Source organism: Oncorhynchus clarkii, chromosome 31 (genome assembly GCF_045791955.1).
Source record: "Oncorhynchus clarkii lewisi isolate Uvic-CL-2024 chromosome 31, UVic_Ocla_1.0, whole genome shotgun sequence".
Classification (NCBI taxonomy): domain Eukaryota; kingdom Metazoa; phylum Chordata; class Actinopteri; order Salmoniformes; family Salmonidae; genus Oncorhynchus; species Oncorhynchus clarkii.
In genome coordinates this window covers 28651597-28665682 of record NC_092177.1, presented here as the reverse complement: position 1 = coordinate 28665682, position 14086 = coordinate 28651597, and positions in this window count along the sequence as shown.

Below are 14086 nucleotides of genomic sequence, written 5' to 3'. Positions count from 1 at the left end.
TTCAGTGGGGCCCTTTGAATAGAATAGAATGGTGCCCAGGGCTGACTTTCTCAATAGGACTCAAAATAGAATACAGTAGAAGACAATAAGTATGGAAGCTAACCACACTGGAGGCTAGTGTCATCTTCAGGTAGGCAGCTCTGGTAGTCCCAGTCACGGGTGTCCCAGCTCACCACGTTCCCATCGGCACAGCTATGGGCCATCACCTCCTCAGCCGTTTGCTCCTGCCCCCACATCCTGAACAGGCTTATGTCCCCCAGGAAGTTCTTCCCATCCTCAAACTCCATCACCCCATCTACTATGTTATGGGACACCCCCAGGGTCAGGGTGCCATTGTGGGCCAGTTGCCGGGACAGGCTGGCGTTAACGTGGGCGTCCAGGCGACTGCTCCCATTGATGTAGAGTCTGAGCCTCTCGGAGTTGCTGGACCAGGTGAGGCATACGTTTTGCCAGTGTTCCAGGGGCAGGTCCTCTGGTACCGACCACTCCTGCCCAAACAGCCATGCCACCAGGAGCCCTCCCCGGCCTGCAAGCCCCAGCTCTACCTGCCTGTTGCCAGGTGCCTTGTACACAAAGCCGGTCCACTCAGGTGTCGCGATCTTCCGGCACAGGTGCACACACACACTGAGCTCTTCCAGGAGGGGCATTACACACTCCTTACCCAGCTGCCACACACATGGACGGCCCAAGAACACCGCCTTCTTACCCCACAGGCTGGGGCTCTGGGAGCCTGGCACAAACACAGAACCAACGTCACACACTGACATTGGACATTTTGGGGACAATTGGACAAAACCTCCTCTAGTGGAGTTCAGTCTTCAGCCATAATGCATTCTATTGACACTACTTTTACACTAGCGTTTATACAATTGCTTCATAATCACTTCATTAAATATTTGTATATGACCAATACAATTTGATTTGATTTATTTATGGCCATACCGGAATATGGAAGACAGGTGGTTGCCAGTACCCACAAACACACGGTTATGAAACAGGGCCTCCTGGCAGAATCCATCACCAGTCTAAAACAAAAGATGAATATCTCTCCATGTAAATATCATGTCAGAAAAGGGGAACAATGAAGTCTATCTGCAAATAGAACCGTTATCAGACAACAGTACAATATGCAGTACCAGTCAAAAGTTTGGACACACCTACTCATTCAAGGGTTTTTCTTTATTTTACTATTTTCTACATTGTAGAATAATTGTGAATATATCAAAACTATTAAATGGAATCATGTAGTAACCAAAAAAGTGTTAAACACATCAAAATATATTTGATATTTTATATTCTTCAATGTAGCCACCCTTTGCCTTGATAACAGCTTTGCACACTCTTGGCGTTCTCTCAACCAGCTTCACCTGGAACGCTTTTCCAACAGTCTTGAAGGAGTTCCCACATGTGCTGAGCACTTGTCGGCTGCTTTTCCTTCACTCTATGGTCCAACTCATCCCAAACCATCTCAATTGGGTTGAGGTTGGGTGATTGTGGTGGCCAGGTCATCTGATGCAGCACTCCATCACTCCCCTTCTTGGTCAAATAGCCCTTTCGTCCTCCATGCTTCACGGTGGGAACCACACATGCAGGGATCATCCATTCACCTACTCTGTGTCTCTCAAAGACATGGCGGTTGGAACCAAAATCTGAAAGTTGGACTCATCAGACCAAAAGATAGATTTCCACCGGTCTAATGTCCATTGGTCGTTTTTCTTGGCCCAAGCAAGACTCTTCTTCTTATTGGTGTCCTTTAATAGTGGTTTCTTTGCAGCAATTCGACCATGAAGGCCTGATTCACACGGTCTCCTCTGAACAGTTGATGTTGAGATGTGTCTGTTACTTGAACTCTGTGAAGCATTTATTTCGGCTGCAATCTGTGGTGCAGTTAACTTTAATTAACGTATCCTCTGCAGCAGAGGTAACTCTGTGTCTTCCTTTCCTGTGGTGGTCCTCATGAGAACCAGTTCCATCATAGCGCTTGATGTTTTTTGCGACTGCACTTGAAGAAACTTTCAAACTTCAAGAAATTTTCCAGATTGACTGACCTTCATGTCTTTATTCATTTTTTTATTAACCCCTCTTCGGAGGACAAATATCTTAAATTTTTTTTACATCTTTTTTGCAACATATATATTGCTTATTTGAGCTGTTCTTGCCATACTATGGACTTGGTATTTTACCAAATAGGGCTATCTTCTGTATACCACCCTTACCTTGTGATTGGTTCAAATGAATTAAGAAGGAAATAAATTCCACAAATGTACTTTTAACGAGGCACACCTGTTAATTGAAATGCATACCAGGTGACTATCTTTTTTGGTTACTACATGATTCCTTTTGTGTTATTTCACAGTTTTGATGTCTTTACTATTAATCTACAATGTAGAAAAATGGTAAATGGTCAAAAAAAATTAAAAAAATAAGAAAAACCCTGGAATGAGAAGGTGTGTCCAAACTTGACTGGTACTGTACATGCAAACAAAACTATGACTTACCTGTGTCATCCCCCAGTCCAAAAAGCAATGTCCTTCGCCAGATAAAACAAGCAAATTAGAATTGAATAAACTGTCTCTTACATGTCTATAACACCAAATGGAAGGTTAAGAGAAAAGGTTGACCTCCTGGGATAATAGTCTTTGTTGAATGAGGGAGACTACAATGTCTTCCTCTTTAAGAAGACCTCCACGCCCTCTCCTTTTGTATCCTGGCTTACTTATTAATCAGACACAGAGCAATAAACATAACTAAGGCAACAGAGGGCAGATTGACCATGATATCTACAACTTTAGTTCTTCAAATATGGAAATAGGTATATACAACTTCTACCCAATTTAGAATTCTACTAAATGTATGTGAAAGGCTTTGGGTGAATGGTTTTGGATGATTTACTTGGTCCTGTCACTATATTCTGACTATAACACATGTTCCTTTTGATTGGTATGGAGCTAACAGACAGACATGTCCAGAGAATCAGTAAGGAGTGTTGGGAAACTGACTGATGCCTTGACATCTTACACAATGTGTGTTTCTAATCCTGGGTGCTGATTGGTTAAAACCGCATTCCAGACGGTGTCTATTCCACAAGTTACCACCTGCTAAACCTATGACCTTAAAATGCCTATTTACTCTGTTCCATCTGACTGCGCAATCCACTGTCTCATCAACTCAGCCAGGCAATTTATATACTAGATATACATTGTAAAAAGCATCTAGACATTATCTACCATTTCTTTTAGATTAGCATTTGGTTGTCAACAGCAGAGATTTGTAATAACATTGCTCTCTGTATCGCTGAAATTGGCAGCATTGCTTCAGTATTGAAATTTGATCTCCGCTAGCATGTCGTGGTACACACCTTCCACATCCATCATTATTCTCCATAGAACGCAAAGCCTCTTGCTGATCATCCCTTATGTAATGTACAGAGCGTCTGCGTTTATCCCTTACTTATCTAGTCACTTTGCCCTACTATAACTAAATACAGTGCCTTCAGAAAGTATTCAGACCCCTTGACTTTTTCCACATTTTGTTACGTTACAGCCTTTTTCTAAAATGGATCAAATAAAAACAAATCTTCAGCAATCTACACACACAAAAATGTTTTTTTAGAAATATTTGCAAATGTATTAAAAATACCTTATTTCAACAAGTATTCAGTCCCTTTGCTATGAGACTCAAAATCAAAGTCAGGTGCATCCTGTTTCCATTGATCATCCTTGAGATGTTTCTACAACTTGATTGGAGTCCACCTGTGGTAAATTCAATTGATTGGACATGATTTGGAATGGCCCACACCTGTCTATTTAAGGTCCCACAGTTGACAGTGCATGTCAGAGCAAAAACTAAACCATGAGGTCGAAGGAATTGTCCATAGAGCTTCGAGATAGGATTGTGTCGAGGCACAGATTTGGGGAAGGGTACCAAAATATTTCTGCAGCATTGAAGGTCCCCACGAGCACAGAGGCCTCCATCATTCTTAAATGGAAGAGGTTTGGAATCACCAAGACTCTAACTAGAGCTGGCTGCCCGGCCAAACTGAGTATTTTGGGGAGAAGGACCTTGGTTTGGGAGGTGACCAAGAACCCGATAGTCACTGTGACAGAGCTACAGAGGTTCTCTGTGGAGATGGGAGAACCTTCCAGACGGACAACCATCTCAGCAGCACTCAACCAATCAGGCCTTTTATGGTAGAGTGGCCAGACGGAAGCCACTCCTCAGTAAAAGGCACATGACAGCCTGCTAAGTGTTTACCAAAAGGCACCTCAAGGACTCTCAGACCATAAGAACAAGATTCTCTGGTCTGATGAAACATGAATGCCAAGCCTTATGTGTGGAGGAAACCTGGCACCATCCCTACGGTGAAGCATGGTGGTGGCAGAATCATGCTGTGGGGATGTTTTTCAGCGGCAGGGACTGGGCGACTAGTCAATATCGAGGCATGGGTGAACGGTGCAAAGTACAGAGAGATCCTTGATGGAAACCTGCTCCTAAGCTCTCAGGACCTCAGACTGGGGGAAAGGTTCACCTTCCAACAGGACAACAACCCTAAGCATACAGCCAAGACAACACAGGAGTCAAATTGTATTTGTCACATGCTGTCACGTTCGTTGAATGGAGGAGACCAAGGTGCAGCGTGATGTGAATACATTCTTCTTATTTAATGAAACGAAGAACACTTAAACTTACAAAACAACAAAACAAACGTGAAGCTATATATGATAAATGCAGACACAGGCAACTGACACATAGACAATAACCCACAGATAACCTAAGGAATATGGCTGCTAAATAAATATGTTTCCCAATCAGAGACAACAGAGACAAAGATAAACTGCTGCCTAATTGAGAACCAATCTAGGCAACCATAGACATACATAACACTTAGACTAGTAAACACCCCCATAAACATACAAAACCCCTAGACAAGACAAAACACAAATCACTCATCACACCCTGACTTAACCAAAATAATAAAGAAAACACAGAATACTAAGGTCAGGGCGTGACACATGCGCCGAATACAACAGGTGAAATGCTTACTTACAAGCCCTTGACCAACAATGCAGTTTTAAGGAAAATACATAAAAAATAAGAAATAAAGTAACAAATAATTAAAGAGCAGCAGTATAAAGCAATAGTGAGGCTATATACAAGGGATATCGGTACACAGTCAATGTTCGCTGGCACCGGTTAGTCGACGTAATTGAGCTAATATATAGGTTGAAGTCGGAAGTTTACACACACTTAGGTTGCAGTCATTAAAACTTGTTTTTCAACCACTCCACAATTGTTTTGTTAACAAACTATAGTTTTGGCAAGTCGTTTAGGACATCTACTTTGTGCATGACACAAATCATTTTTCCAACAATTGTTTACAGACAGATTATTTCACTTACAATTCACTGTATCACAATTCCAGTGGGTCAGAAGTTTACATACACTAAGTTGACTGTGCCTTTAAACAGCTTGGAAAATTCCAGAAAATTATGTCATGGCTTTAGAAGCTTCTGATAGGCCAATTGACATAATTTGAGTCAATTAGAGGTGTACCTGTGGATGTATTTCAAGGCCTACCTTCAAACTCAGTGCCTCTTAGCTTGACATCATGGGAAAGTCAAAAGAAATCAGCCAAGATCTCAGAAAAAAATGGTAGACCTCCACAAGTCTGGTTCATCCTTGGGAGCAATTTCCAAATGCCTGAAGGTACCACGTTCATCTGTAGAAACAATAGTACGCAAGTATAAACACCATGGGACCACACAGCTGTCATACCTCTCAGGAAGGAGACGTGTTCTGTCTCCTAGAGATGAACTTACTTTGGTGTGAAAAGTGCAAATCAATCCCAGAACAACAGCAAAGGATCTTGTGAAGATGCTAGAGGAAACAGGTACAAAACTATCTATATCCACAGTAAAACGAGTCCTATATTGACATAACCTGAAAGGCCTCTCAGCAAGGATGAAGCCACTGCTCCAAAACCGCCATTAAAAAGCCAGACTACGGTTTGCAACTGCACATGGGGACAAAGATAATACTTTTTGGAGAAATGTCCTTTGGTCTGATGAAACAAACATAGAACTGTTTGGCCATAATGACCATCGTTATGTTTGGAGGAAAAAGGGGGAGGCTTGCAAGCCGAAGAACACCATTTCAACCGTGAAGCACGGGGGTGCAGCATCATGTTGTGGGGGTGCTTTGCTGCAGGAGGGACTTGTGCACTTCACAAAATAGATGGCATCATGAGGGAGGAGAATTATGTGGATATATTGAAGCAGCATCTCAAGACATCAGTCAGGAAGTCAGTCAGTTAAAGCTTGACCCCAAGCATACTTCCAAAGTTGAGGCAAAATGGCTTAAGGACAACAAATTCAAGGTATTGGAGCGGCCATCACAAAGCCCTGACCTCAATCCCATAGAGAATTTGTGGGCAGAACTGAAAAAGCGTGTGCGAGCAAGAAGGCCTACAAACCTGACTCCGTTACACCAGCTCTGTCAGGAGGAATGGTCCAAAATTCACCCAACTTATTGTGGGAAGTTTGTGGAAGGCTACCCGACACGTTTGACCCAAGTTAAACAATTTAAACGCAATGCTACTAAATACCAATTGATTGTATGTAAACTTCCGACCCACTTGGAATGTGATGAAAGAAACAAAAGCTGAAATAAATCATTCTCTCTACTATTATTCTGACATTTCTCATTCTTAAAATAAAGTGGTGATCCTAACTGACCTAAGACAGGGAACGTTTACTAGGATTAAATGTCTGGAATTGTGAAAAACTGAGTTTAAATGTATTTGGCTAAGGTGTATGTAAACTTCCGATTTCAACTGTACATGTGGGTAGAATTATTAAAGTCACGTATGCATAGATAATAACAGAGAATAGCAGCAGCGTAAAGGGGGGGGGGGGGGGGGGGTCAATGCAAATAGTCTGGGTAGTCATTTGACTAGATGTTCAGGAGTCTTATGGCTTTGGGGTAGAAGCTGTTTAGAAGCCTCTTGTACCTAGACGTGGCGCTCCGGTACCGCTTTCCGTGTGGTAGCAGAGAGATCAGTCTATGACTAGGGTGGCTGGAGTCTTTGACCATTTTTAGGGCCTTCCTCTGACACCGCCTGGTATAGAGGTCCCATATGGCAGGAAGCTTGGGCCCCAGTGATGTACTCTGTAGTGGCTTTAGGTCGGAGGCCGAGCAGTTGCCATACCAGGCAGTGACACGACCAGTGGGACCCATAAGGTTTGAGTGAGAACACACTGGGAATAAGCATACGGGGAATTTAGCATGATTATTGTTGTTCTTTTTAATACTGGCTCTTCTTCTTCTTTGGTGTTTATGGTAGTGTGCAGACCAACGTTAAGGTGCATTAATCAAATCAAATCAAATCAAATTTATTTGTCACATACACATGGTTAGCAGATGTTAATGCGAGTGTAGCGAAATGCTTGTGCTTCTAGTTCCGACAATGCAGTAATAACCAACAAGTAATCTAACTAACTATTCCAAAACTACTGTCTTGTACACAGTGTGAGGGGATAAAGAATATGTACATAAGGATATATGAATGAGTGATGGTACAGAGCAGCATAGGCAGATACAGTAGATTGTATAGAGTACAGTATATACATATGAGATGAGTATGTAAACAAAGTGGCATAGTTAAAGTGGCTAGTGATACATGTATTACATAAGGATACAGTCGATGATATAGAGTACAGTAAATACGTATGCCTATGAGATGAATAATGTAGGGTAAGTAACATTATATAAGGTAGCATTGTTTAAAGTGGCTAGTGATATATTTACATAATTTCCCATCAATTCCCATTATTAAAGTGGCTGGAGTTGAGTCAGTGTCAGTGTGTTGGCAGCAGCCACTCAATGTTAGTGGTGGCTGTTTAACAGTCTGATAGCCTTGAGATAGAAGCTGTTTTTCAGTCTCTCGGTCCCAGCTTTGATGCACCTGTAATGACCTCGCCTTCTGGATGATAGCGGGGTGAACAGGCAGTGGCTCGGGTGGTTGATGTCCTTGATGATCTTTATGGCCTTCCTGTGACATCGGGTGGTGTAGGTGTCCTGGAGGGCAGGTAGTTTGCCCCCGGTGATGCGTTGTGCAGACCTCACTACCCTCTGGAGAGCCTTACGGTTGAGGGCGGAGCAGTTGCCGTACCAGGCGGTGATACAGCCTGGTACGGCACCTACCGACACCTACCTGGCATAAGTCTGATAGAGACTGGACTTTGGATATAACCGAAATTCTGAAATCAAATCAATATTGGCTTCAATGTAATTCATTATGAATTCACCTGTCATTGACAGAAAGTTTGTGACATTTTGTCAAAAACACGAGTTGAAACCCCTAAAGCAGGGGTATTCAACACTTTCCTGTCTTCCACATTTAGCAGCCAAGACTGCAGGACCACGGAGGGTCTGTCTATGGAGGGCAGTGTTTCTGCATCTCTGCTGTGTTATGTTGTGGAGGCATTTCACCGTAGAGTTATGCCAATGAATGGTTTGTGTGTGTTGTGTTTCTCCACAGGCATCTTGTCTGCTGGCACTGTGTGAGTTCAGCTATAATGAGACACAGTTTCTGCACTTTAATGGCAGTTATGTGGTCTGTCCTGTCTGTGGACCTGAAAACAGACGTAACAAATAGAGTTACTGTGTCTGTCTGTCTGTCTGTCTGTCTGTCTGTCTGTCTGTCTGTCTGTCTGTCTGTGGACCTGATAACAGACGTAACAAATAGAGTTACTGTGTCTGTCTGTCTGTCTCTGTCTGTCTGTCTGTGGACCTGATAACAGACGTAACAAATAGAGTTACTGTGTCTGTCTGTCTGTCTGTCTGTCTGTCTGTCTGTCTGTCTGTCTGTCTGTCTGTCTGTCTGTGGACCTGATAACAGACATAACAAATAGAGTTACTCTGTCTGTCTGTCTGTCTGTCTGTCTGTCTGTCTGTCTGTCTGTCTGTCTGTCTGTCTGTCTGTCTGTCTGTCTGTCTGTCTGTCTGTCTGTCTGTCTGTGGACCTGATAACAGACATAACAAATAGAGTTACTCTGTCTGTCTGTCTGTCTGTCTGTCTGTCTGTCTGTCTGTCTGTCTGTCTGTCTGTCTGTCTGTCTGTCTGTTAACCTGTCCCTGACTCTACACCTGTGCTTACTGTCCCAGCACTGTGGTTATGGGGATGGGGAGAGGGGGCTGCTGTGTGCCGTGTGCTGAGGGGCAGTTCAGTGTCTAGACTGGGTTAGCCTCCTGCTGGCAGTGCATTCAGTGTATTCTGCTAAACCGCCAGGAGAGTGCAGCGTGCTCACCCACCAACAATGCCCAGTGTGACAACTTCCTCCCAGGGTTCGATATCTATAGGGGGCTGGTGGCACCTTAATTGGGGAGGACGGGCTCATAGTAATGTCAGGAACCGAATAAATGGAATGGGTTCGAACACATCAAACGTATAGTTTTTTATTCCAATAACTTAAAGATAACCGAAGCCACTGTAATCTTAGAGGGCAGTAATGAAACAGGATCGGTCATGATCATCCCCATAGGCCTTGCTGCGTACATCATCATGTGTGGTGTTTATGTGTAGGGTTTTTGTGTGGTGTTTATGTATGGTGTTTATGTGTGGTGTTATAAGCTCCTGATGTGGACCTGTCGTGGACCTGTTGTGCATGCCCTCACAGCAGGCAAGGTCAACAGCCAGCCAACCAATTAATGCTGTTTAGCAAACAACTACAACATCACCGTAAGCTTTCCACTGGTAGATCCTGTTGATTTTCAAATTATTCTTCTCAGAGTGAGAATTAGTCAACAGAATTTAATTTCATCAGAATTGGCCATCACTATTTCCAGAAGTTCCAAAGTGTAACGATCTGGGTGTAGTGGGTGCGAAGTCAGGCGCAGGAAGCAGAGAGTTCAGGGTAGTGCTATTTAATGCACAAACGGTGAACATAAGCCACCCCACAAAACACAGGGCGCACACAAAACAAATGCCCCAAACACGGGGACTTATACAGTCCAGCAAAAAGCCCAAGAAATGGGAAACACGTAAACCTCAAACGTGCACACTAGTCACACAAACAATCCCGCACAAAGAGCAGGCGGGCCTACTGGTTAACATAGCCCGACTAATCAGCCTAAAGACAAAACAGGTGAAACCAATAAACAGAAAGGGGGAAAAGGATCAGTGGCAGCTAGTAGGCCGGTGACGACGACCACCGAGAGCCACCCGAACAGGAAGGGGAGCCACCTTTGGTAGGAGTCGTGACACAAAGGAGTTACAGAGAACAGAGTACATGACGTTGTAAAACAAGTTGTGTAGATGAGGGTTATGTGTGTATTGTTGAGCTACAGTAGTGACACTGGATACGGTTCATGTCTCCATGGCTCTTATTGGTTCAGTGACTTCCACATCGACCTTTCTACTACTTCTGTTGCTCTGGGCCCTTCTGCTGTTCATCTGAAAGATTCAGTGATTTTTGCCTTTACTGAAAAGAGAACACTTGTACCCCCTCAGAGAAACAACCAGTATCCCCTCAGTGAGACAACCAGTATCCCCTCAGAGTCCACCAGTACACCCCTCAGAGAGACCATCAGTATCCCCTCAGAGAGTCCACCAGTATCCCCTCAGTGAGAACACCAGTATCCCATCAGTGAGACCACCACTATCCCCTCAGAGAGTCCACCAGTATCCTCTCAGTGAGACCACCAGTACCCCCTTAGTGAGACCACCAGTACCCCCTTAGTGAGACCACCAGTACCCCCTTAGTGAGACCACCAGTATCTTCTCAGTGAGACCACCAGTACCCCCTTAGTGAGACCACCAGTATCCCCTCAGAGAGTCCACCAGTATCCCCCCAGAGAGTCCACCAGTATCCTCTCAGAGAGACCACCAGTACCCCCTTAGTGAGACCACCAGTATCCCCTCAGAGAGACCACCAGTATGGGAGAGAGAGAGAGAGAGAGAGAGAGAGAGCTTTGCCCTGTTCAAATAATACACCACTGTGGCCCATTAAATGCTGTTACACAATCAATTCATGTCCTTGGATTTTTACATGAACATTCAACCAACTGTATGTTTTCAAAAACTGAAATCAGGTTTTCTGTGTCAAACTGTTTTCAACTCTTTATCACTGCGCTGACACCAATATTTAAGTAATTGACTGACACTGAACTCTTCTCTTCTTGTCTTCTTGTTGGTCCAGGTGAAGAGGCTGGGCTATTCCCTGGGTTTCTCCCCTGAGGTCCTTTCTAACCGCCATGGGTTCCATGATCTGTTCCAGTACCTACACCCTACTGTCCCAAGCCGCCGCCCTCCTGCCCCGCCTTGACATTGTTGCTAGGATACATTGCGCTCTGGTGGCCACTCACACGGTGACGTCCAGGCCCTAGGGACATGTTGCCATGACTCCAAGCAATCCAAGCTCAACTTGGCCTTTGTGACATATACACTCTCCTACATATTTATTTGTACAGTGAAGCTAAAATGTTTTATTTGTCTCTATATTGCATTATTTTGGATTTGAGATCAAATGTGTCATATGAGGCGACAGTACTTAATGTCACCTTTTGTTTGAGGGTATTTTCATACAAAACTATTTTACCATTAAGAAATGAAATCACATAATGTATCTTGTCCCCCCATTTGAAGTATTTGGACGAATTCACTTATATGTGTATTAAAGTAGTCAACAGTTTAGTATTTGTTTTCATATTCCGATATATCAGCAAAATTATACTCCCAGAAATATGACCCTCCCCTGTTATTGGTTATGGTGAGAGGTTAGCATGTCTTGGGGGTATGATGATTGTGTGTCTAACTTCCTCACTCATCATTATTCCCGATTCATTCAGGATTATCTGTAATCATGGTAGCATCCACATTAATGTAGAAGTAGTCAAAAGTTTAGTATTTGGTCCCATATTCCTAGTACGCAATGACTACATCAAGCTTGTGAATCTACAAACATTTTGGATGCATTTGCAGTTTGTTTTGATTGTTGCAAACTATGCTGTGCCCAGTAGAAATGCCATTTTGGACTCACTTTACGGAGAATCCTGAATGAATTGTGAATAATATTGTTTGAGAAAGTTACAGATGCACCAATATCATATACCCAAGACATGCTAACCTCTCACCATTATTATAACAGAGGAGGTTAGCATTTTATATCATACCTCCAAGACATGCTAACCTCTCACCATTACAATAATAGAGGAGGTTAGCATTTTATATCATACCCCCAAGACATGCTAACCTCTCACCATTACAATAATAGAGGATGTTAGCATTTTATATCATACCTCCAAGACATGCTAACCTCTCACCATTACAATAACAGGGGATGTTAGCATTTTTGGGGGAGGGGGTGGGGTATGATCTTTGAGCCTCTGTAACTTTCTCAAACCTTCATATTTACTCAATATTTACTATTGATTCATGATAATCGGTAATCATGGTAGCATCCACATTAATGTAGAAGTGTTCAGAAACGTATTCACTCCTTATTTACAATAAAAGTGACTCCAAAACGACACTACATTATTTACCATTAATTTCTGTTGGCCAACATAATCTGAAACACAACCAAAACAAACTGCAAGTGCTTCTAACAAGTTTGTAGAGTCACAAGCTTTATGTAGTCATTGCGTGCTAGGAATATGGGACTAAATATAAACATTTTGACTACTAATGAGTGAATTTGTCCAAATACTTATGACACCTTCAATTGGGGGGACTAAATACAGCACAGAAAGTGGTTTCATTTCTAAAAGGTAGAACAGATATGTATGAATGAAAATATCCTCAAATAAAAGGTAACATTCTGTACTGTTGCCTCATACAGTATGAACCAGTTTAACTCAATTCCAAAATGCTGGAGTATAGAGCCAAATTAAACTCTTTAGCTTCACTGTACAAATAAATACGTAGGGGAGTGTACTGTATGTAGCATCATGGTATGCCACACCATGGGAAAGGGACACCAGTATAGTGCAGAGTTTGACATGAGACTCCTGGATAATGTTCTAGTTCTGCAACGTATTGTTAGACAGTGGGGCTACCAGCTTGTTATATGATATCCAATTATGTCAATGTTCCTTTAGTAAAACAACTCAAAGGGAAAGGGAGCGGAACTTGACCGTTTGAAACTAGATTTTTTTTTTTTTGGGGGGGGGGGGGGGGGCTAGAAACTGCTATTGCTTGTTCACAGTGGGTTAAATCAATCCATTCAATGTATAGCCATTATATATGTAATACCCTTGAACTATTTTCTGTTGCATAAGACATAATGGTATCATTTGTCTGCATACTGTAAGGTGTGAATAGTCAGCATTGTAATGTGACCTAGATTACTTTTTCATCTGAGTCACAGGATGCAACGCACAGAGACTTGGCAATGAGGCCCTTTATCTACCTCCCCAGAGTCAGATGAACTTGTTGATAACATTTGTATGTCTCTGTGTCCAGTATGAAGGAAGTAAGAGGTAGTTTCGCGGGCCAATGCTAACTATCTTTAGTGCAATGACTGGAAGTCTATGGGTATCTGCTAGCATGCTTTTCAATGCGAAGCTAACTCTAATTTCCTTCATACTGGACACAGAGACATACAAACACTATCCACAAGTTAATCTGACTCTGGGGAAGTAGACAAAGGGCCTCATTGCCAAAATCTGCCAAAATCTTGAAGCATCCCTTTAACCATGTCAATGGGAAGGCTATTTGCCTATGATGAATACCAGTATAGGGTTTATGGTATCTCACTGCTATACCGGACCAACCTCTCACTAACACTTCCATTATATGTGATGGTTGTTAGTGTTAAATAACCTCTTCTGTATTGTTCAGTGCAGTATAACTGAACCCACAATATATTTTTGTTTACCCTGTTTTCCATGTAAAATGAATGAGGGCCCCGCTGGCTAAGGCATGTGAGATGGGATAGGACAGAAGCGTTAGTTTTGGATGAAAATAGACAGAACAGAGCACAGGGAGGATGTGGTGTTTTCTTTATTTGTAGGGGTTGGTTCACTACTGCTGCAAAGCAGTTCCTCCTGAAACTAACTCCTTAGACTCTTCAACTCTTTCCATAAG